We start from the raw sequence: 27208 nt of genomic DNA on the forward strand, positions 1-27208 counted from the left end.
TGTAAGTATAGACCTTTGGTTCATTTGTCAGTATTGAATTTACTGGGTGGACCATTCTTTTACAAAAATGAATACGCAGCTAGATCTGCAAAGTACCTAACCTTTTAAGCAACCATTTAATGCAGACTTTTCGAGCCAGAGTAGTAGAAGATCGAAAGACAACAGTGAAAAATACTACATATCTAAACACAATAGATGGCATGCACACTCTCCCCATCACATCATGTGAAGATTTATTTTGATTCTAGTCCTTCCCCATGAGAATTAGCATACACAGACTCCCCCCATAAGATCGTGTGAAGATTTATTTTGATTCTAGTCTTTATCAATGAGAACTACTTTGACACGAGTTCTAGCAGTAAATCAATATAAGATCCTAAACCTTGGACCTATAAACTCAATATTTTTCAATTGTCGTCATTACCTAAATCTTTATTTAGAAGAGCTTCCTTGTAAAGTTACAACAGCTTATGAGTAGTACAATGTCTAGTAACTTTGAAGAATTCACAAGGGAAGTTATAAAGGTTATTAAACTTCTCATTGATTATTTGTGTAAGCACAAAAGTAATAAGCTCATTAAATTTATCAAGATTAGAAGAAACATTCAAACATTGTTTTCAATTTTGAGAGTACTTCGCATGATTTTCTTAAGTTTGGAAAAAATTATTTATTTAATGTCTTGAAAGACTTTGTAAATCTTAGATGAACATGAATTGTTAATGAGCAAATTTAATATCCTTGAGAGTTGTTCCCTCACCTACTTGGGGTAAATGGATTTGTAAAAAGTTCTTTAAGTGCTTTTTCACCAAGTTCAATCTAGTGAAGGTTAGATATACTCCAAGCACTATTAATGTGGTGGTATTCATTAAATTCAGCTTCATGCTTGAACCCAAAAACTAGGGTCTAATTTTAGAGGTCAAATAGGTCATTTCTAGTTGAATGAAAACCCTCACAAACTCTTTAGTAGTATTGCCATTGACCTAATTTGGTTATTTGCCACTTTTTACCATAATATTCTAGAAAGGTGGCAATTCAAGCAAAAATGTCAATTCAATCTAACTAGAAATGAGTGGTAGATATAGTTGAAGGTTCTAAAACCACACAATGAGATGGGTAGGACTCTCTTGTAAGAAAGAAGTGTCATATATTAAAATAGAATTACATGTTGGGTATTTTCTGACACCCATTATTGATCATAGCCTAAAATGTGATGAGATGTTAGTCAAAAAGGATGATCTCTAGGTTCACTTTCATTAATTTCATATGCAAAGAATTGAACATGTACTTCCCATGAGTCATGATGTGATCTATCCTCATAAGGGTTCTATCAAGGCAAGAAAACTAACTTAAAACTAATTAGACCTTAACCATATATACATGGTTTATATATATATATATATATATATATATATATATATATATATATATATATATATATATATATATATATATATATATATATATATATATATATATATATATATATATATATATATATATATATATATATATATGTATATGTGTGTATATATATGGTTAAGGTTATTTGTATGTATGTATATACATACACATATAGATAGAATGATTTGCCACACAATGTACTAAATTAGCACTTGCACTGAAATGAGGTACAAGGGTTATGTCGATAGAAAACTATATACAAGTTAATATATTAGAAAGTACAATACATGAAAAATACATTAATTCATTTTATCATATTTTTTGGATATAGTATTTTTTGTGTATACAATTAATTTAAAATATATACAATATTGTTTACATAAATCTTTTTACCATGAAATATGAGGGTTTTGAAACCCAGTTGTTTGTTACCCTAGTTGTTTGATGGTGGGGGCCATCCACTAATTGAATACAATATTCTCTTCTACCTATCAAATTCCCTCGTTCAAATTTTTCATAAACAAACTAGACATGATGAACAAAAATTTAGAATATATTCCCAAAACAAGCCTAGTTAATTGATACTAAAAAGAAGCTCCCCAAGATTTGGAATTTTAAAAGAACCTATCAAATATTGTGTAATATGTTTCTGATACAAAATCTGTTATTATAATTGATAAAATATACAATAAAAATTTAAAATATTTGGTATTGTTAATGATAAAAGATGACATTTTATTACATTATTTGCAAAATTAGTCTAATGTTTTTCCACAAGAGTTACAATGTATAAAAGTATAATTGCATGGGCAATGTTCCACAAGCACACTTTTTTATGGTTACATATTCCATGCTCTTTGTTTTGCCTTCTTTCAAGGGGTTGCTTAAATAATTTTGGATGGATTCAAGCGTTTGATCCTTAAAGTTGCATGGGTATTGTTCCACTAGCACACTTTATGATTCAATATTTCAAGCTTTGTGTTTTGCCTTTCTTCAAGGGGATGCTCATTTTTTTTTGGATGAATTAATTTGTTTGATCTTTGTAAAGAAATAAGTTAACCTCTCTAATATTTAATGCTACTTTGTTTCTTACCCAACTTATCTTTGTGTAGACTTTGGTTGAATTAGACCGTGCAAATTCTTTTGATGACCAATCTTGTCATTAGTTTGAGCACAACTTAAAATTAGGAAACAATTAGAGAATAAATGGACAAGGTCTTTATAATTTAAAATGCATGGCATTTATGCTAATGGTTCTTGAACAATGAGGGCCTATTTCTCATGAAAAGTGGTCTATATTAACACTTGTGATCAACTCACCACTCATTGCATTAAGTGATACTCACATTGGTAAAGAGGTTGGATTGAAATTATGCTATTGATATGAACCATCATATGACATGAATAGTAGTTGTTGTGGTTTCTTTGATTGGTTCAAATTCTATGTTGTCCCACTCATTGGAATAGAGGGGAAAGGAAGAGACAAATGAAATACTCACTATGTGGTTCATTTTCATAGTTTTGATCTCATCTCTACAACTTGAAAATAGATGATGGTTCATTGAACAAACTACAAACATATCTCTAGTTGAATATTTCCTTAAAAAAATATTTTATATTGAGCATCATATGCACAAATTTATTCAAGAGTCGTTATTAAGTCATTAACTGACTATTAGATAAGGTCAAGACAAGTGAATGAGGCAACATATGATTTTAAAAAATAAAAATGGTTGTGAGAAAGAAAAAAGGTCTTTTATTTGTTGTAAGAAAAATGGTTGTGTGTAATTTGTAATACTGGACGAGTTCTCCATACTAGGGGTCATGGAAGAGTTGAGAAAATGACCATGTTTGACAGCTAACCAAAGGCATACACTGTAACCATTCTGCCACTTATGAAATTTGATAACAACTTATTTTTAAATTAATATATGCTTCTGGATTCAGTTGTGTAGGAGTTTTTTGCATCCTTCTAATACTATTGTGTTCCTTGTTTGTGTCAAACATCAATATTGCCCAATCCTATCCAAAGTTGTGTAAGCCTAGTTTTAAAGCACATTTTTAAGCTCATAAATATATTAATTGAATTTTCAATATAATGTCACAACCATAGGGAGATTGGTTTTTCCTTGCCTAATTTTAGAAAACAACTTTCAATCATAGAAACATTATTGCCCCTAAAAAACATTTTTTAATTGGTAACCAACATTTGCATTTATTGTGTATAGACTGTGATGAACTTGAAAAGCACTGAGAGGGGGGGGGGGGTGGGGTGGGGGGTGAATCAGTGACACCAAATAAAACACTACTTCAAACACTAATCGGTAGATGAACTTAACCAAACATTTAAACAAAATACATGCTATCCAAAATGATATAACAACATCCACAAAAAGTAAAGCATCCACCATAACACAAGTGTTTATACATGGAAAACCCAAATAGGTAAAAACCACGATGAGATGGAACTCACAAGTTAACTATCTGCAATAATACATAATTGATCGGTTAAGGTCTACAAAGTGCTATGTTAGGAGCGAATCTTGTTAGAGATCCCAAAGCTTGATTAGAAGCTTATACCCTGTTAAGAGTACTACCCTATTAGGAGTAACCTCGTTGGAGGATTTCAAAATCTAAACAAATGGCTCACCTTGTTAGAGGATTTGTACAATGAAGCTTGTTAGAGCTTACCCGGTTAGGGGATTTGATTTTGTTGTAATGATTAGAAAACAACAAGAATGGTTTGATATATTCTGAGTAGCACAATACTTGCTTGATCAAATCCTTCTAAGTACATTCAACACTGCTCTTCATCTTAACACTTATCACTCTTCAACAAAAGCTTTCACTCACTAATACATTTGGACTAGATTTCTGATTGAGGTTTCTGATGGAGAAGGTATATTGTGGCCAAATTTGATTTTTTTTGAAAAAATGCCCAAATTCGTTGTAATTCCGACGACAATTTGCCATTTGGTTTCGATGAAGAAGGCATTAGCAATGAAAATTTTCTGTTTTTCAAAAAAGTGCTCGAGTTCATCGTAATTCTGACGACAACGACCATTACTTAAAAAAAAAGAAGAGGGCAATTCATTTGTGCATTGCAATCCCGCGTAGGCGTCCATGGCGACTTCAACCCCCAACAACATCAAACCCGTGTCGAAGGCATTTGCAGCATTGCTTGCAATCCCGTGTAGGAGGTAGATTCTTCACCTTAATTTCATGTTGCAAAAAATATGCCATTCAAGAGATTCCTTTTTTGTGCAAATTGCCCTAGTTTTTAATGCAAATTGGTCAATCTCGTATTCATATGGATTATCCAATCTCAGGCTGGATGGCTTCTAGTCAAAGGTGTGGTTCCCTGAATGCATAATACCCTGTAGGAAACCACTCCTCGTAAAACCATAGACTTGTGATTGAGGAGTGAGCGTTCAATTTTGTCGCAACAATCCCTTCCTCTCATACACGCGCGTGTTGATTGTTCACATGAGATCACATCTCTTTGCAGCATCATATCAAACAATTCACGAGCCTTGTCCATGTTTCCACATTTTGCATACATGTCAAGCAGGGCATTTGCAAGTACAACACCTAACAAAATTCCTCTATCCGTTATGCTTTGATGGATGTCCATACCCTGTTCCAAAGCTCCCATTTTTGCACAGGCAAGGAGGATGCTGGCAAAGGTTGTGGAATTTGGCGTTATGCCTGCCAATTTCATTTGCTTGAAAGTGTCTAAAGCCTTTTCGACAAATCCATTTTGTGCATATCCAACAATCATTGCAATCCACGAGACAACATTTCTTTCAGGCATTCTATCAAATAGTTCACGTGCCTTGTCTATGCTTCCACATTTTGCATACATGTCTACCAGGGCAATTGCAACTACAACATCTGACAAAATTCCTCTATCCTTTATGCTTCGATGAATATCCATACCCTGTTCCAAATCTCCCATTTTGGCACAGGCAGGGAGGATAGTAGCAATGGTCGTGGAATTTGGCTTTACACCTGCCGATTGCATTTGCTCGAAAGTTTCTAAAGCCTTCTCAACAAATCCATTTTGTGCATATCCGACAATCATTGCAGTCCAGGAAACCACATTTCTTTGAGGTAATCCGTCAAATAGTTCCTGTGCCTTGTCTATGCTTCCACATTTTGCATACATGTCTAACAGAGCAGTTGCAACTACATCTAACAAAATTCCTCTATCTTTTATGCTTTGATGGATGTCCATACCCTGTTCCAAAGCTCCCATTTTGGCATAGGCTGGGAGTACGCTGGCAAACGTAACTAAAGAAATGCAATGATTAGCTCCAAAGACATCAAACCACTACTTACAAAACCAAGAGTCTAAAATATGATAGGGAATAGTGTGAGCTGTCCCAGGAAATAAAATATTTTATTTTCAATTTCAAATAAAACATAATTACTCAGCCATTTATTAATGTTATTAATAAATGTTTAATTTATGAAAGAGATAAATGGTTGGCCACAAGTACACGAGTTACTAAATGCACACAAATAAGTGAATTTGATATTCAAAACTATCTTCAATGAATTCAATTCTTGTCCAATAGTCATTTATGTTTGCAATAAGCATCTTTCTTTGTTTTTCTTAATCCTTATTCATAGTTATGTGCATATTTCACATTCTATAATTAGGATATCAATTGCTATGGCTGAACACTAGCATGATGTTTGTGTTGTGGTATAGATGCATGGAAACATAATTATGGGATTGTTATATTATAGAGATCATAAATCTAGATATCACATATTAGTTATATTATAGAGATCATAAATCTAGAGATCATAAACACAATAGAGATACCAATGGAGACTTTATTGGATGTAGCATGTCGCACCAAAGTTGTTAGAGTATGCTAAGCTAGTACATAATGTTTCCTAAAGCCACATTAGTATTTTACCCAGATCATTATCTACCAAAACTAACTATAGTAATCCTTTTGAGGATTCATTTCATGGTGTTAGATCTTCATTTAGTTCCACTTCTTTTTGGAGAAAAGAACAATTATTTCTTGAGGTAGATGAATATCCCATCAACAAAGGACAAGACCCTTTCTAGAATATAACAAATTCTACTCCAACAAAAGATCATGGGGGTTTCACTAGAGATATTGAATAAGAGATAGACTTCTACTGCTGCATTAAAAACATTGGCATGTTCTTCATTTATTGATGTAAACTCTTTGTGACGCCACCACAAGGAACAAAGGTGTAAAAAGTTGTTTGCAATGCATGGATTTTTAGGATTGTCCTTTGAGAAAACATAATTAAAGTATGGAAGCAGGATCTGCTAGCTCCTGAGGGAATCTTGATGAAAATTAACTGTAAAATATTTGGGCGAGCTTATATGCAAAAACTCATGCTTCCTGATGGGTTTATGTACAAAAATAAGCACGAATTAAGTGGTAAAGGGGCTTCTGGAAACAAGAGGGAAAAAGAGGCAGTGGAAGTGAAAACTTCTGGTGTTGTGTATGCTCCATCTCAGAATAGGAATGGTGAAGGTGTTGTAAGAGGAGCTGAGAAGGGTGTTGGAAGAAGTGGGGGTGTTTACATTCCCCCATTTAAGCTAGCTCAAATGATGAAAGATGTGGAAGACAAGAGCAGTGTGGAATACCAGTGCATGACATGGGATGCCCTTCGGAAGAGTATCAATGGGTTAGTAAACAAGGTAAATGCATCTAACATCAAGAACATCATTCCAGAGTCATTTGCAGAGAATCTCATCTGTGGGAGGGGTCTATTTTGTAGGTCTTGTATGAAATCCCAAATGGCATCCCCTGGATTTACAGATGTTTTTGCTGCATTGGTTGTTGTGGTAAATACAAAATTTCCTGAAGTTGGCAATCTGCTTTTGTGAAGAATCATTTTGCAGCTTAAGAGGGCATACAAATGCAATGACAAGCACATGTTGATAGTAGCAGCCAAATTCATAGCTCATTTAGTGAATCAACAAGTTGCACATGAGATCATTGCCTTGGAACTTCTCACCCTTTTACTAGAGAACCCCACAGATGACAGTGTAGAGGTTGTTGTTGGGTTCGTGAAAGAATGTGGTTCTTTGTTGCAAGACCTTTCACCCAAAGGTCTCTATGGGATTTTTGAAAGATTTAGAGGTATTCTCCATGAGGGGGAAATTGACAAACGAGTACAGTTTTTAATTGAAGGCCTTTTTGCAATTCGCAAAGCTAAGTTCGAGGGTCATCTAGCTGTGCGTTCGGAATTGGACCTTGTAGAGAAAGAAGATCAGTTAACACATGAAGTTTTCCTAGAAGATGAACTTGATCAAGAAGTTGGTTTGGATGTTTTCAAGCCAGATCCTGATTTCTTAGAGCATGAGGCAACCTATGAAAAACTGAAGAAAGATATCCTTGGAGATGCTTCTTCAGATGAAGTAGAAGGGGAGAATGATTCAGGTGATGATTCAGATGATGATTCAGATGATGATGATGATGATGATGATGATGATGAAGAAGAAGAGGAAGGTGAGGAAGCACTGAGAATACAGGATGAGATAGAGACAAACTCGGTCAATTTAAGATGCACAATTTATTTGACAATCATGTCAAGTGTTAATTTTGAGGAAGTTGGTCATAAGCTACTAAAGATCAAGCTTGAACCTGGTCAAGAGATGGAATTATGCATCATGTTGTTAGAATGTTGCAGTCAAGAGAGAACATACCTTCATTATTATGGTCTTCTTGGGCAAAGATTCTGTATGATCAATAAAATTTATCAGGAATTTTTTGATAAGTGTTTTGTACAACAGTATTCCATGATACACAGACTGGAAACAAATAAACTACGTAATGTTGCAAAGTTTTTTTCCCACTTACTTGGCATAGATTCTCTTCCATGACATTGTCTTTCTTATATACGTCTGACAAAGGAAGAAACTACTTCCTCTTCCCGTATTTTTATAAAGATTCTCTTTCAGGAGCTGGCAGAGCAGCTTGGTATATTGTTGCTTAATGAAAGGTTGAATGATCCAACAATGCAGGAGTCTTTTGATTCAATTTTTCCAAATGACAATCCCAAAAATTCACGGTTTTCTATCAATTTCTTTACTTCTATTGGTCTTGGTGGTATCGCTGAGAGTTTACGTGAGTATTTGAAGAATATGCCAAGGCTTATAATGCAACAACAAAAGCCTATTCTTGAGTCAGATGAATCTACCTCTAATGACAATTCTTCTAGTTCATCAGGTTTGTCAGATTCTGATACATCAGACTCAGATTCTGAGAGTGAAATTGACAGAGAGAGTAGTAAGGAGTCACCAAGAAAGAAAAATAATTCAAAGCATGACAATGAGTATGAAAAAACAAGAAAGAAAAGGGCGAGGGCATCTGACTTGGAGGATGAAAGTGACAGTGAAAAAATCAGAAGGAAAAAGAAAAGGAATTGCACTTTAGAAGGTCTAAGAGAAAGAACATTCATTGAAGGCCTAATAAAATGATGCAAAGAGGCTAGGGTAGTCATATAGAAGGCCTAAGAGAAAGAACATTCATTGACATTTCTTGAGAATTTCAAAGGGGAAAATAATAGTGATGGAGGACTGATATGTGACAATCATTGAAACTCATATCAATAAGGGTCAAAGCACATAGCAATGATGCCTAAGGATAGTAAATAGTAAATAGCTCTGTCCACAATAGCCAAAAGAAATCATACAAGGCAAAACATGATTCCAGCCTTCCAAAACAGAGAACAACATTCTTTTCACAGTTGTAGCAGTAGTTAACTTAGCAATCATTATCAATAAATACAGCCTCTGTACAATCTCAACGCATGGAAAATAAAGTGTCATACAATCGCAACATCAAGATCTAAGATAGTGGACAACATGAAGGGTAAAACAAGGCACGTATATTCACTCATATGATTTTTATAGTGTTATTATAATAAGGTGTTCATAGTATTATCAAAAGAGAACTTATAGGTCCAAAATTAGAGACCAATCTTAAGACACCCTTGTCTAATAAGGGAGTAAATCAATAGCCGAAATGAATCAATAAGAGGCCACAAAATAAGAAGGTATAAATAAAAGGGCTTATTTATAAGGAGAAAAGAAGCATTAGAGAAGAGTTTTACATCAACCAAGGGTAGAGATAAAGGAAAATAAACTTTTCTATACAATCCAAGGTCACCATTTCAGTGATATAAAGATAGAATAGTGCTTATGGATAGTTGACAACGATCACGAAGAATGAGAAGAAAGGATGTAAAAAAGATTGCCCTAAATCACGTTGAAGAGAACACAAAGATGCAGTCTATGTAGTAGCACAAAGAGACAAAGACAAATAAAACCTTCATTTTCTAAGCCAAATCAGTCTATGGAGGGCATTGAATAATAAATGTCAAGAATGTTGTTATTTTAACACATAAAAACACTAAGACATACAATCCTTAGGTCTGCAAAGATCTCATCATTAATAGACAGATTGTTGATGCCACTGTTCCAAACACATAGATGTCCAAACATAGAGATCATGACATATAGAAGTCATCATAACAAGACATCATGAGTAGCTACAACCATAGGACTCATAATGCAATGAACATTTTCTGTCCCAACGCTTCTTTACAGTCATAAGATCATAAAGACAATTAAATGTATAAGAAAGGGTAGTATATCAGTGAAAGTCACAATGAAAAGGGACATAAGGGTAGCCAATAACATGAAGTGGAGGCTTCTAAACAATGATTAGTACAACCTACCCTAGAACTACAATCATAGCACATGAACAATGCCACATTTTCAACAAGTGCAGAGATGAAAAAATATTTGTGTGCCTTAAGAGTAGTGACATATTCATGTGCCTTAAGAGTAGTGACCCATCACAAGTTATGCATAGAGGATCAATGCTAAGTATAGCCATGGAATGGTCACTGAAGACCTTATTCATGACAATGTCAACGAGCTTCTTGAGAGACTGAAGAAGAATTGAAGGATATCTCAAGAAACAATCTTTTGACTATTAAAAGGGATAAAATTATGGTAGCAGTCATTGTCAAAGATGCCAAAGCAAGTATCATAGTGCATCAAACTATAATGACAGTGAGACAAAGAATCACAAACAAAGACTAAAATTTTCAGTCAGAGTGATAACAGATAGAGCAAGCAACCCATAGTTGTTTCAATAGTTTGAAGAGAATTCCTTGAGAGAGAACAATGCAAGCTCAAGTTGAAGAAGGATACAAGCATCAAGGCACTTAACATAAGCTAGGTAAATAGTGATTGTAAGCCTTTGATAGTAAGAGAAACCAAAAGGAATGTTGTGACAAAGATGTGTGATCAGAATAGGGTCTTCATAAGATTTAATAGTCATGACCAACATTGTAAAAATCCATCAAAGTAGCCTTAGTATACTTCAAGGACAGTCAAATAAGCCTTTGATAGTATTGAAGGGATAGTGACAACATGTGCATCTAGTAGACAATAGCCTTTTAAAGGTCATAGAAGTCATGTCATGGTTCCATGAAAGACAAAGATAGCTCTGTGATAAAGAGTCTCAGTCATACCCAGGTTCAAAATAAAGTTTACAGCCTCAATAAAAAAATATACATCACTGTGGACTTTTCCATAAGATATCTCTATGAATGGTCAAAAGGCAATGCTCACAATATCATGACACTATCACAAATTCTGCAATCATGAGAACAAATATAAAGCTCAAAATATTGTTGCCCATATTAGTTAAATAATAGTCTATTTGACTATCATTGGTTGAATAGAAATATAGGTCTAAAAGGGCTTCAAGGAGAAATCATCCATAGTAATTATGCAAGATGATCATGAAGGTAATTTTCAAAATATGAGGAAGAGCAGTCCTTTCATCTTAAGATCAATCCCTTGTTCTTTAAGATTAAGCCTTCAATGCTATCACCAAAAGAGCTTAAAAGGACATTGTCATAGAGAAGAATAGTGTGTTGGATATTGCTACTGCTAGGATATGTTGTTGTCATTGATATCAACATATTCCTATGTTTTGGTGTTGCACAGAGTTGTTTGGTGTTTTGGTGATTGCATTGAGTTGATCTGGTTGGTTTATCTATTTAGGATGTTGGAATACTTCATTCCTTATTGTTTCAGTGATCCAAAAGTTTACATGATCATATCATTTAATCTGGTTTGAAGTTCAAGCTTTTTGTTTAGTGGTTGGCAGAGTTTGGTATTTGATTCGATGAGCTTTGGTGTGATCATATATTTGGTTGCATATTTGGGAGAATGTTTTGGATGTTCATGTGTATCTTCATTTCAGATGGTTCGTGATTTGGTGCTTCACAAGATATATTTCTAGTCTAGATTGTTGTTGTTGAGTGTTCTTGAGTTCTATTGTGTTGATCGATGAAGATTTAAATAAGTGGTGTTGGTGCAGCTATTGTGGATGGTTCTAACGTGCTTGTTAGATATGTTTTGAGATGAAAAAGAAGAGTTAGCTGGTTTTGGTTCAATGATGATAATTTCTATTTTCAAGTAATTTGATTCGGTATATTATACTGAAATGTGATTTCATAACTAACATTTCAACTTCTATATAACTAGTTCTATAGCCCAATTTTCTTGCCTATGAAGAAAGACCATGTCAGACAATATCAACGAACAACAAAATAAGGAGACAATTGCTAGATTGTGGTCTAACTTGAAAAGAAAAGGTGATGGAAAATGTTATTGTCCATGCAAAATTTGTAAGGGGTTAAAGACTAGAAAACTTCTAATCAAAACAACGAAGAAACATGGTAGGCTGCATGGTCACATTGAAGGTGGACATGATTATCATCCATTGGTAAGTTTTTCATTATATCATTTTAACAATTTATATACATAATAAATCACGTGATGATGAGATCTGATCACGATTTATTTATGTTTATCAATTTTATATAGGTCGAGCACCCCAAAGCACATGGTATGGATCAACACAACCCTGAGAATATGATTTTCGAAGTGGATGAACATGGAGGTGTGAATATCGAAGCTGAAGATAATGATCCCATGGAAGATGACGATCATGAGCCAAAAAACACAATTGAAGATGATGGTACAAATACATTGATCCATGACTCATTTAGTACTCGCGCATCTGATCATGATGATGAAGATGACCTTGATGTTGTTCATGATGTCCCTCTACTTGAGAAGGCATTTGAGGCCCTTTACGAAGGCTCGCAGGCAACTCTTCTCTCCGTTGTATTGTTGTTGGTGAACTTGAAGGTTATGAATGGTTTATCCAACATAACAATGTCACGTATGTTAAGGTATGTCATATATGTCATAATAAACTATGAATAATGTTGTACCATTAATTTTCTTTATATTAGCAAATTATTTTTTTGCTGTAGATTGATAGGTGATTTTTTGTTACCACCATCAAATATTCTACCTTGCTCATACCAAGAATTATCTGTCATTATGAAAGATATTGGAATGGAGTATCAAGCAATAGATGCTTGTCCCAATGATCATATTATATATCACAAACAACATGAATTTCGAACTGAATGTCATATCAATAGATATCGAACAAATCAAATAACAAAAAGGGTTCCTCGCAAGGTTCTTCGCTATATTCCCATTATTCCACCTATGCAACGATTATTCAAGTGCACTAGCTTGGCACAATTTATGGATTACCATGCACACAATAGAAGTCGAGATGACATTATTCAAATGCCTGCAGATGGTTCAACATTTATGGACATAGAGGAAAAGTGGCCACACTTTAAAGAAGAACCTCGTAATCTCAGGCTTTCATTGGCAGCGGACGGTGTCAATCCATTTGGAGAGATGAGATCTGTTTACTCAGTGTGGTCTATTTTTGTTATCAACAATAACATTCCTCCATGGATATCAATAAAGAGGGAGCACATAATGTTGGCAATGATTGTTCCAGGTATTTTATCATTTAAATATAGTCGTCTAAATTTAATTATAAATATTGCAGTAAAATGGTCATAATAATTATGTAATGTTTTTGTTCATTCGATTAGGTAAGTACCAAGTTAAAGATATGAATGTATATATCGAGCCTCTTATCAATGATTTGTTGGAGTTATGGAATGGTGTCACTATGTATGATGTCTCTAGACCAATAGGACAAAGACAATTTCAATTCCGTGCGATGCTTCTATGGACAATACACGATGCCCCGAGGCTAACACATTTTTGTGGTATGTTATAGTGTTTAAGTTGTGCATGAATATTATAATTCAAAAAATTATCATATTTAATCCAATTATACATTATCTTGTAGGTCTTCAAACTTTGTGGTCCAAAGATGAAATCTCATCATTCAAAAAGTTTAGGAAAGCAGGTGTTTGATGAGTAGAGGCACTTTCTCCACAAAAATCGTAAGTATCGAAATACTGAAAAACATCTTTTCAATGGGAAAGAAGAGAATACATCAAAGCCACGAAGAATGACACCTCACATGTGGAAGTTGAAATATAATAGAATTAATCGTCAAGGTAATGTCATTCCATCTATTGGTTTGTCATAAAACATCTTTTCTATTTTGTTTTGTTTACTGATGACGTGATTGATGATCATGAAGGTCGTGAAGGCATAAATGACCACCTTCCTAAGGGACTAAAAAGTTATCCCTGACAATTTAGTAGGTTGCCCTACTACGAGCAGTTACAAATTGTTCATTTGTTTGATAGTATGCATATTGGAAAGAATATAATAGAGACAGTATGGAAAATATTGGATGGAAGGCGTGACAAAGAAAAAATTGTCAAAATATGTAGTGACATTCAGGATTCCAATCATGCAATGATAAATGCCATTCAATCAAATAGCCATGGAGACCAGATTAATATAAGTGAGCTTCCTTGGTTATTAACGGACCAGCGAAGCAATGCTATAAAAGAAGTCATACGAAAAAATTGATTTCCCATAGGATTTGCTGCGAACATAAACAATCTCATATCAAAGAAAAGTGAATTTGGGCCAGGGATGAAAACGCATGATTGTCATACCTTCATTAAGGTAATTCATGTTCTTATGTTTTTAGTATGTATTTAAGTACTGCGCATACGTGTACTTTTCATTGTATTATGTTACAAAAAAATGAAAAGATAATTTTATAATTATTGCAGTACGTTCTACCTCTATCTCTCCCAGACGGCTTCGACAATAATGTCAAGCAAGTCATATATGATCTTGGAAAATGCATGAGGTAAGTAGTGATATTTGTTCAGTTCGTTGTATAGATATTATATTTGTGTTTTGTTTTACTTGTTATTTAATATATTTTTTTGCATCTTGAATACCTTGTAGGTGGTTGTCATGTAAAGAAATCCATAAAGACGATATAAAATATTGGAAGAGAAAAATTCCTCATTTAATGTGTGAAATGCAAAAGTGTCTACCTCTAGCTTTTTTCAATGCACAAGAACACTACCTCATACACCAAGTTGAGGAGATTGAATTGTGTGGACCTATACACACTAGGTCAATGTGGATGGTTGAGAGGCACTTGAAATTTTTGAAGGCTTTGGTTCAACAAAGAGCACATCCCGAGGGTTCTATGGTGGAGGGATATATGGTATACCAGACTATGCTGTACATTTCTAAATATCTTTGTAAGTTTGCAGCAAAGATCCACGTGGATCGCATTTGGGATCCTAACACCATTAACAAATTCAAAGGGGAGTACTTGATGAGGAAAGGTAGATTGAGGAAAGTGTGAGGTAATTATAAGATGTTATTGTAGTTAATTAATTCTTAATCTTCAAAATAAATCGATTGTAAGACGTCTATTTTTTTTTGTACAGTTGGTCGAGAGTGGGATGCACTACATTTGTATATTGCAAACAATCTTGACTGGATGATGGTATGGATTGAACGTTGTCAACATTCTGGATGCATGTTAACATGGGAAGGTGTGGCTTCATTGGTTAAAGAAGAACATCGTAATGGAGATTCCAATGTTACGCAAAGGGAAATTGATTTAGTGTATGGTTTAAGAGATAAACATGTACATATAAATTTATTAATCACCCATATGTTTATCAACTCACAATGCAATAAAATTTACATGTTTGACATATCGCAGGTCAAACACCACAACGCTATGTGCTTCAATGGTCATAAATTTTGCATAAAAAAGTTGGATGACATGAAGAAAACTTATGATTTTGGCATTACTGCAGTCTTTGAGGTGACAAATATTTCATCGAGAAATGACATACATCCTCAATAGTCTCAAAATCGATACTATGGCATTTTGGATGATATACTTGAGTGTAACTTTAATTCCTTCAAATTAGTTTTGTTCATCGTCAAATGGTACAGGCTACGATTGAATAAAAATTATCCTGATAGAACTGTTATTGAACATGATAATGGTTTAATAATGCTAAATACAAGGTCATTTGAACCACTTGGGGATGAGCCCTATGTTCTTCCAAGCCAATGTGAGCAAGTATTTTACTCAGAGGTTCCACATAAACCGGGTTGGTCATTTGTTGTTAGACATGATCCAAGAGGAAGGCCGATAAAGTATAATGTGATGGAAGAAGAAGATACCGAAGAAGTAGAAGATGAAGTGGATGATGATCATGATCGACAGTTTCTCAATGATGATGATGAAGAAGAAGAAGAAGAAGAAGAAGAAGAAGAAGAAGAAGAAGATGATGATGATGATGATGATGATGGTGATGGTGATGGTGATGGTGATGGTGATGGTGATGGTGATGATGGTGATGATGATGGTGAAGACGTTGATGATGATGATGATGATGATGATGATGATGATGATGATGATGATGATGATGTTGGAAATGATGACCTTGATGTTAATGATGATGAAGAATGAAATGTATGAGGTATGCGATTAGTATATTATCTATTTAATATTGACTTCTTGATAGAATTTTTTTTACATAATTAATTCATTAGGTTTTGAATTCTAATGCCATTACATAATTAATTCATGACGCACCTTTTAATATGGAGATGGAGATGGGGAGAGTGACTATTTATGTGACATTTTTTAAACTATGTTTATTTATGGAAATTGGATTGTTTATTACCTATGTGATGGATGGTGATTTATGATACATATGTGATGGATTACATGTTTATGATGACACATGATATGTGATGCTAATTGTGATGCTTAATTACATATATGATGTCACATCATGTGATGCTTCTTATGCTTATGATATGTATATATTTATTGTTTATCAACTTACAAATGTAGTAATGCTTATGATGCTCAATTGATGGTGTTGATTTCAGGTATAGTCCCTGTGTGATGTTATTACCCTTGGTGGGAACAGGTCGTTGACTACATACATTGTCAACCATTTAGTTGAGGATCCTGCATAGTCTACATAAAGTAAAGGTAAGGAATCAAAAAATTTACAATGATTTTGATGACATCTTTATATTATTTAATACTCTTTTTGTCTACAAAGTTCATGTTGTTCATGTTGTGTACTATGTAATTTTTATCTAACATAAGATAATTGATTTACATTGTACAGGACCTTGAACCCCTTTGACGAGAATCCTGCACAGTCTCATGGATGGATAGGTATAACTAGTCAATACACCCTATAGAAACAATTTATTTTTAAAAAATTACTTGGAAAACAAACTTCCTTAGTTTTTCAAACCTCAACATTAGCAGCAAATCTATTACAGTTATCAACACTTGAGGCCCTGGTTGGACTTATTCCAGTTTTCATCCCAAAATCAACTTTAGGGCTGACTTCTTCATCAACATTACCCTCATTTGCAAAATTTCTCTCTCGTTACCAATTAACTCTCTCATTTCATGGAGTGCAGGTACCCCCAAATAGGTATTTGTCAGATCTGTCTTCGTCGAGTGAGGAAAATGCAGGAATAGAAAATGAAAGTGACACATGTAGTAGGTCTACAATAGGGAGATCAACAAGATGTCAAAAGATTAGAAGAAAATTCAATAAACACATGAAATTTTTCCTTGCTCAAGGGGGGTCATGTTCTTATGATGATAAGACCAAATGCGACATTGAGGTGCCCCTGAGGTACAAACATCTATAGAAACAATGGGTTCCCAAGGAACTTCCTCCAATAAACATCGATTTTTGTGTTAATGATAGGATATATCACATAACACCTTCGTCGTTACATGGTTTAGGCTTATTTTCCATGGACGACATAAAGGTTTGTTACAATAGAGTTGCTGAATTGATGGAGTTTGTTGGATCTTGTTACAATTACAATAATTGGATGCAAATTGTTAAATATAAAAAAAGTATGCGTAGATATGCACTGTCAGCAAATTATATACAACAGAAAGATAATGATCAAAGTAAACGAGTGGCTGTATACATTGATGGTCGGCCAAAAGCAATAGGGAATATTGCAGGTTTTATAAATAGTATGCGACCTGGGTCAACTAATAAACAACCCAATTGCATATTTGAGGCGCACGAGGGAAATCATGTATTTGTATGTACGATAAAATCAATAAGTGCAGGCAAAGAGCTTCTAATCGATTACAGTTTGAATCGTATAGATACAAACAAATTTAATATCATGGGGGTGGTACGTACTATATACAATTTAAATTAACCAACCTCCAATTAATGAATCCAATATACCATTTTATTATGAAGTTTTTTTTGCTAAGTCTATTGGTTTAATTTTGCTAACGTTTTTTATATTTTTTCTTTGTCACAGGCCGACATGGATCCATCACATATTGCAGATAGGGATGTAGCTTGCGACACTTCTACCGAGCAGGTAAACCTCATTGTAATTGTACAAATTAGATAGAAGCAAACTGTTACATTATTATGTTCTTTTTTTTAGTGATTTATACTAATTTTGTAATTGTTAATGATATTCTTGACACAAATGGATGTTCGGGGAAAGGGAAAGGGAGTTGCAGTACCTGAGCACCTTTCTAGGGATGTGGAATCATTAGGGTTAAGCGATGATGACCCTGAAGATACCACACACCTTATGAAATTCTTTAAAATGCCTCTTAGAAAAATTAGAAAAGAGATTGTTGCTTTGGCAGCCGTGCATCCTATTACTGATGAGATACGAGAGAGGGTGGAATTATTGCTTCGAACAATAGAAAACTTGCAAGTAAGTAGTAATGAAAGCTTTAATTATAACAAAAGTTCAATAATGGTTTATATTTTATTCTCTTTTATGTCATTAACTAAAATATGTACGTATTATTTTTACAGCAATTTATCTGTCCTCATGAAAGTCGTTCCCACGATCAGGGTGTTGCAGGATCTTCAGGTGATGACAATTTTCTTGTATTATTGCTTGCTTAGATTATCACTCTGAGTACCCAAAACACATCATACTTGATACTGTCAATTTTCAAAATAAAGGTTCATCCTTGTTTACAATTCTTGCACTTTTCATATATTTAATGTTTGATATATTTAATGTATTATTCTTTAGGTGCTATCAATGTTACTGTGCAAATGTCGCTGCCGCCTCATCAGAGGTTACCCTCACTTGTATTGCTGACTGCAATGTCGACAACACGTAGCATGCAGACATCCTCTAGTGCACGTCATATTGGCCCGCCCACTGTTGGTAGATCCCTCCTTTGCTCTATCTTCTATCATGTGTTTATTTCCCTTCAAGCGTTCTTTCTTGAATTCTAATGCCATTTTATAGTGGATTCATTTTTTGCAGGAGGAGATGCACATGAGGATGTGCCAAAGGTGACTACTGCTGATAACATACCATCATTTCTTGGATCTTCTCATATTCAGGGATAACTTTAAGAAACCCCCCCGAGCAACTGTGTAAAATCCTGGCGAATCAAACATTATTTTTGGGGGAAAATTTTCATATCGATGGTGAATTTTTTTTTTAAAATGAGGAAAATATCATTTTGCATTAGCAATTTTTTTCCTAGGGTACAAAAATGCCATAATTTTTTGGTGAATAATACCTTGTTCTATGGGGAAAATATTTATTGTGGGAGGCGAATAATTTTTGTTAAAAGGAACAAATATATAATTGTATGAGCGAAAAATTTTACTCCGAAGGAAAAATTATTTAAATGTATTGGCAATTTTTATCCACCGCTTGAAAATTATTTAAATGTATTGGCGATTTTTTTCCACCGCTTGAAAATTATTTAATTTGTTTTGGCGAATATTTTGTTATTTATGGTACAATATATAATTCATTGGCGATTTCATGAATTCATTGCCATTAATAGACAAGGCACATCACATCACATAATACGTTGAGTTTTATTTCGGCCCAATTTTTTGAAGAGAACATAGCTCACCAGAAAGTGCCCGGAATGGAATTGGATTCAATAGACACGTATCAAATGTCACGAATCACGATCGATAATTTCGTTCATTTAATATATATCTATTCACTTATGGAAATCCACTCTGTCCCCACGACTTCCAATGTGATACTTGCCAATTTGGTACTGGTTCAAAGTTGTTTCCATTTTCGCACAATAGTGCATTTATGGGAAGGATTTGCAAAGATACAAAAGATTTAATTTTTTTTATAGCAGTTAATATTGTTAAAGAAGAAATTATTACAATCAAGAGCTTCAACAATTTATATACGATCTCTGCTTCTTTCATATTCAATTAGCCTTTGCCATTTGGTAGATAAATTGTCGGAGCTCATGGTATTTTAGGTTTATAGGCTCACTGCTTAGGTTGTTTAATTTGTTAATTTGTTTTCTTAAGATGGACACTCCCATCCACTTGAGAAGCATTTCTACAGAGGACTAGAGGGCCTTTCTAGGCTCTGTTAGAGACCCAACCCTCCAATCAGTCTGCAAGGAGGTTGGGTTGTTCACTAATGAGGTTGTGTGAATGGTGCTGGGCAAAGAATTTCTGCGAAATGAAAATAGGTACTGTGTTAACACGGACCTTACATCGTGCTTCTTAGTGTCTCTTCTGGACCTAGGAGGAGACAAGGTGGATATGCTGATGTTGTTGAGGAAGGTTTATAAGGAAGACTTCCTCGGAGATGACATTACTCTTGTTGTTCTTGCAAAAATTGGGGTGGGGATCCCTTGGGCGAGTGATTTATACAAGCTTCTCCTCCCTAACCAAACACTGCCAGTGGCCAGGAAACCATTTCTCCTAAACCTAAATGTGGAGCAACTGTCACGTCATAAAAAATGGGCGCGGATTGGCAGGGACTTCCTCCGGAAATGGTTCCTCCTGGACAACTTTCCAAACTACATGCGCATTGAAGAATTATCTTAGCTTATGATGTCCGAAGAATTCTACATGGAAGGAGGGTCAGACTCTTAGGGCAAAATTGTAAACAATTCCACTACCTGTGCCCTAGCCCCACCCCCTTGTAGTTTTTTTTTCCTATGTCGTTGAACCCTAATAGGCTGCCAATGGCTCACTCATTTTGGCTTTTAAATTTTTGGGGGACTCAAGTCTCAGACGAAAAAATTGTAAATTTCAAAAGCATAAATATTAATGATAATTTTTCAAATTCTAGTTTATTTCACTTTGCCTCTTACAATCTTATGGATATAAAAATGCTTTCTATAATTCTATTTCATTTTTATTTATTAATTTTTTTCAAATTTTTTTTGTATATGAGCTACGTTATTTCAATTATTTGTTAAACAATGGAAATAAATTTAATACCGTGATCTTTTTTATGTAATGCTATAAAAAAAAAAATTCAATTCGTTCCATTAATTATTTGTACATTGATTATGGTTGATTATAATTTTATAAATATATACTATATAGTCATTCAAAATACAAAATTTCAAAAGTATCGAGATATAAAAGTTTGTCGGTAAATGTTTTTTCATTCTATTAATTCAAAAGTTTGAAGATACAAAATTTGCCCACAACTTATAGCAAGCAGACAAAAAAACTAGTTCATTGCCGATAGGCTGCTCACTCAGTCTCACTATCCCCCTAGGTCGCCTCCTCCCAGTCCCTTCCCTCCTTGGAGGTCGATGCTTTGGCTTTCCCTTTTTCCGCTTCAACTTTCATTTTTGGAATGCAGTTTAGGCATCCGAAGTCGAGGTCGCCCTACAAGCTTGCCAGTAGTTGTATGGCCCTTCCTTCTTTAGCCCTATCTCTCAATGCCCTACCAACCTCCATCCTTGCCACCACATGCAAAGCCTTCAGGACTTCATCCACCCTTGTTAATTTCGCAAAGAGTTTCATCGCTTCCCACCCCACTCGGGCTCATTCATGGCATTGGTATTTGATTTCATCCTCTGGGCCACGAATAAAAGGAAGTAATTCCTCCTGGTCGTCCCCTTGCTTAATTTGAATGCCAACTCCCAACACCACCCACTCCAAGATTGAATCTAGGCTAATCAAAAACTCCCCATCAATCAATTTGACCAATGTGATTTTTACCTTTTCCACCTCCGGTTCGAATTCACAGGCCCACGCCATAATCAGAGAGTAAACCTCCATGTTAGTTCGATACTGGTGACTGATATGTGCCACCTCCTCTGCAAGCATCAGTCGAGTTGCCGCCCACAACTTCTGCTCCTTAAACCTGAAGAGTCGTTATCTGTTCAAAGTGTGAAATTGGCCTCCATTGTCACCTGCAATTTCAAAATCACTTCCTGCAAAAAATGTCTTACATAAGGTACAATTCTACGAACTGCAGATTTGTCTGCAGCTGCTTCAAAGCAAAAATTGGTACACAGATCAAAAGCTAAAAAAATCTGTCTCCGTCTTATAGGCCAGGTAATGAATGTGCACGATAAGACATTAATGCCATGAGATCAGGAAAAAGATTTCCTGCCATCCTCCCCTTCCTCCGTTCCTGCAACATGTCGCAGGCAATTCCTTCTACAACAATTAATTGCCACGTTGGCATTTGTACTTTCCAAATTTGCTCGCCTGAATAGGTTGAGGACTGCAGTTGCACATTTTTAAAAATTAATACACTAAATTTATGTTGAACTTTTATATATATTTTTAAACTATTTTTGAAAATTATATATTTTAGATTTAATATTGAATGTTTTCTTTTTAATATTAAACTTTTACCTTTCAAATTGTATATCAAAATTTATATTTATATTTAGTTATTTGTTTTATTCTAGAAACTAAGTTTCATGTTTTATACTATTTTTTAATTTCAAATTTTTACAAATAATATTAACATTATATTTAATAGTTATCTCAAACTATAGCACATCTTTAATTATAAATAATATTAACATTATATTTAATAGTTATCTCAAACTGTTGCCCGGATTTGAACATTTTAAATTTAATTAAATAGAATTAAGTCTATAGTCTATAGACTATAAATCTCTTTTCCAGGTGGAATTTTAAAATGATTAAATAAACTTTAAAAAAAGACCTGAAAAGTAACATGAGTATGGTGATGTGCCAGAAAAATGGCAGAAGTCGTGGGACCCACATCATCTTAAAACAGGTACCATCGACCGTTGGATGAACAAAGATCAACGGCTAGGGTGGATTTCGGCCCGAATGTGGGAAGTGAACACCTTTCTGAGAACTTCGCTCGGAATTGGACATTTTAAATTTAATTAAATATAATTAAGTCTATAAATCTTTTTTTCGGGTGGAGGTTTAAAATGATTAAATAGACGAAAAATCAAACCAGAAAAGTGACACGAGTATGGTGATGTGCCAGAAAAATGGCAAAAGTCGTGGGACCCACTACATCTTAAAATAGGTACCATCGGCCGTTGGATGAACAAAGATCAACGGCTAGGGTGGATTTCAGCCCGAATGTGGGAAGTGAACACCTTTCTGAGAACTTCACCCGGAATTGGACATTTTAAATGTAATTAAATATAATTAAGTCTATAGACTAAATTATATTTAATTATTTTTCAGGCGGAGGTTTAAAATGATTAAATAGACTACAAATCAAACCCGAAAAGTGACACGATTATGGTGATGTGCCAGAAAAATGGCAGAAGTCGTGGGACCCACTACATCTTAAAATAGGTACCATCAACCGTTGGATGAACAAAGATCAATGGCTTAGGGTGGATTTCAGGGTGAATGTGGGAAGTGAACAAATTTCTGAGAACTTTGCCCGAAAAAGTGACATGAGTATGGTGATGTGCCTGAAAACTCGTAGAAGTCATGGGAGCCACGACAACTGACAATAGGTACCATCGTCCGTTGGATGAGCAAAGATCAACGACTTAGGGTGGAACTCAGCCCGAATGTGGGAAGTGAACACATTTGGGAGAACTTCGCCCGGAATTGAAACGTTTTAAATTTGATTAAATATAATTAAGTTATTAAAGCACTTTTTCGGGCGGAAGTTTGAAATTATTAAATAGACTTAAAAAACAAACCCGTAAAGTCACAATAGGTACCTTGGTCCCTTGTCCATTGGATGAGAAAAGATCAACGACTTAGGGTGGATTTCGGCCCAAATGTGGGAAGTGAGCACATTTGGGAGATCTTCGCCCGGAATTGAAACATTTTAAATTTAATTAAATATAAGTAACTCTATAAAGCACTTTTTTGGGTAGAAGTTTAAAATTAAAAAATAGACCCGTAAAGTCACAACAAGTACCTTGGTCCCTCATCCGTTGGATGAGCAAAGATCAACGACTTAGGGTGGATTTTGGCCTGAATGTGGGAAGTGAACACATTTGGGAGAACTTCACCTGGAATTGAACGTATTACATTTGATGTCCTCAGAATTTATATTGAAGTAGTGAATGTTTTGTCCTTCGGCATCGAATAGTTTGTTGGGTGAATATTTTGTCACCAGCATACTAATGACAAACCATAAAATTCACACAATGCTATGCTAATAAATTAATCTCTCCTCTCATCAAGGGGAGGTTTCCTATGAAATTTCTCCTCTAATTAACAAGAAATTAAATTGGTGTGTTGGCATTGGGCATATAACTCTCTTTTTTCAAAGTTTATGTATTCTCCCTTTGCCTAGTTACAGTTTCTCTACCTCTTTAGATATTCAAAGAAAAGAACTATTAATCTAATAAACTATACTAAGAGTTACTTTTAAGTAGCACAAAGTCTCCTTTATGGTAACATTGATTTACACTGATTGTTATAAATTAAACAAGTAGAAACTTAGCTTAAAGCTCAATGTCTTTAAGCGTAAATTTCTAATCAATTAAACTACTAATAACCACAACAATACAAAGCTTACTACAAGTTACTTCCTTTATCAGCAGATTTCTCAAGCATGCTAAGAGCACAAAGTCTATTGGCAGGATTTGAGAGCTCTTTAACCATGTAGCAATATCTTAAGATCAAATACGTAAAGATAATATGTATTCAATGGACATAGGAACATTAAATAATATAAACAAACTTATTGATACAACACAAAGTTTGCAATCAACAAAACCATTTTCTTTATTCGTTTGATTGAATTCTTATCAAAAAAGCTCAAAGTCTAAATTGGGATAAAAATCCAGCAGAGTTTTGCTAAGCATGAAAAAGATGAAAATATTTACAAAAAGGTCCTCCTTATATAGGAAAAGAAGTTGAGAAAAAGGTAGGCACAGTTGACTTATTCAACCGCACAGTCCCATTTTACTACAACTACTACATAAAGAAAACGTACAACTACATAAAAATTTACAACATCTATTGGTGCAGCTGCATGAAGGAAGAGTGTCAAAAGGGGGAACTTCATTCTTGATTCTCTTCTTCGTTGGATTTCTGAAAACCTTCGAACTTGGCGAGGATAGCTTTGACCTCTACTTCGTTTGGCATCAAGGTAGAACTTGTGATGATTTGAACGCGGGATATCACATCTTGGATCTTCACATGCTTCTTCTTAACATCCTTTAGCATGGATGCGAGTACTTCAAAGCTGACTTGAATTTCTAACAATTTATCAAATGTATCAAGCAAGAAGTCTTGTCCCGTGCATTGGTCCATCAAGGAAAGAAATTCTTCGGTAATGACCTCAGCAGTGACGAGATTTTGATCACCATCATACAAATAGAAAGGGAGATCACCTACTTTAGAAAAAATAAGGTCAACCTCGTCATCACCTTCTTTCTTTTCGCGATCTAGCTCTGCAATCATTAATTTCATTGTCTTTTGTTTATGAGACAATAATGACAAGATCTGAATATACTTCTCTCTTGTGGGAATTACCTTGTTCTCAACCAGGACATCTATCCTGAAATCCTCCATTTTGCTCCAAAGGGTAGTGCTTTTCACAACTTCCTCAATTTCTTGGGATAAAGAGGTTTTGAGTCCTTGCATCCGACTCTGGACCACTTCATAATCAGATAATAGCTCCACCATTGAACTCAGGAGATGAGAGCCTTCTGACCTTAGCTGCGAGATCCATTCATCCATTACTCGGCCCATAGCTCCTACTTGCTCAATCTTCTTGATAGCTTTAGTGTCTATTGATGATCCTATAGGTTCAACCTCTTGAGAAGATTGTGTTACCTTTAAGAGGAAGTTGGTTAACTGCTCACACTTTTGCTTCAGGATATTTTTCTCATCCCTCTCTTGATCCGGTCTTTTTAACAAATAATTAACAGTTGTTTGAGAATCTAATTTCACACTTTCATGTGTCTCCACTCCGAGCTCCACAACCTGGGTTGACTGGAACTTGGAGCAGTTGCAAGTGTAACTGATGGTGTTGATATTGAAGCATCTAATGGAACATCTGTTGCTGGTACCTCTTCAATTATTGGTGGAAGAGTTGAGGGTGTCGTCAGTGTAACTTCAGAGATTACCAATGAAGGGATGGTTGGGACGGTGGTAGTAATGACTGGTAAATCTACCGACACCTGTTCTGCAAGCGCATCTTGTAAAGTTTCATTAAAGTCCATCATGGTAGATTCAAAAGTAGATGAAGGGATATCATCTAAAGTAGAGAAGTTGGTTATTGTAAAAAATTGACCAACGGTCTCTGATTGCGGCATGCCCATACTTAGATCTCTATCTTCATGAACATCTTCATCTTCTTGATCAGAATCGGAGTCAGAATCAATAGAGTGAACTACTACTTGTGAAGTGGTTGTCGTATCAACTTCAACTGAATGTGGCACTTCTTCTGTCAGTACTTCCTCTTATTGAGGAATTTCACCTTCTTTGACCTCTTTACCCTTTCCATCTTCACTGACAGGTGGTTGTTCTGGCTCTTTTGCTACTGCCTCTTGTGACACTGATGATGATTCCCCTTGTTTTGACCCTTTAACTGTAAATTTGATTTTAGGCCCTTTACCTTTTAATTGTACCACTGGAGCTGAATATAGTGCTTGTGAGTCTGCCCTGTTCTTGGTTCTAGTTTCAGCTGTCATTGTCTTGCTCAATGGACCATCGTTGTTGTCATCATCTCCTGAACTAGTGGGAAACTGTTTCATCTTGAGATTCTTCTTTAGCAACCAAGCATTGGTGTTTGCTATGATAGGAGAGATCCTTTTAGTAATGGACTTGCTTTCCTTCTTCGACCATTGCACAAGTGGGAGTGGGGAGTCAGCAATCTTCTTCTCATAGTAAATAGGATCTACTATGTCATATGTGTCTTCCATAATCATTGGGATCTTAGCTAGATCTAGATTCTCAATTTGTTTCAGAGTAAGGCAGCTAAAGTCCATCCTCCTTATATCCTCCTCATCTTGACAGTCCGCCCAAACATCTTCAAACCTATAGACATGAGTGTATGTCCTTTTGAGCTTGCTCTTTATACCCCGAAAATCAAAATCAGTTTGGGCCTTGAATCTTCTCATGGTATTCCACCTCATCTCCTCCTCCATATTTTTGGCTTTGGGATTAGTTAGCACGGAATACCTACCAATTGACTCTGGGAATTTCAGCCCAGTCTTGT

General features: G+C 35.0%; 1 pseudogene; it reads left to right on the plus strand.

Moving 5' to 3' along the window:
• The first annotated feature begins 6964 nt into the window (after nucleotides 1-6964).
• On the plus strand, nucleotides 6965-8884 carry LOC131063929 (uncharacterized; annotated as a pseudogene).
• Nucleotides 8885-27208: the final 18324 nt, after the last annotated feature.

Source organism: Cryptomeria japonica, chromosome 11, assembly GCF_030272615.1.
Source record: "Cryptomeria japonica chromosome 11, Sugi_1.0, whole genome shotgun sequence".
NCBI lineage: Eukaryota > Viridiplantae > Streptophyta > Pinopsida > Cupressales > Cupressaceae > Cryptomeria > Cryptomeria japonica.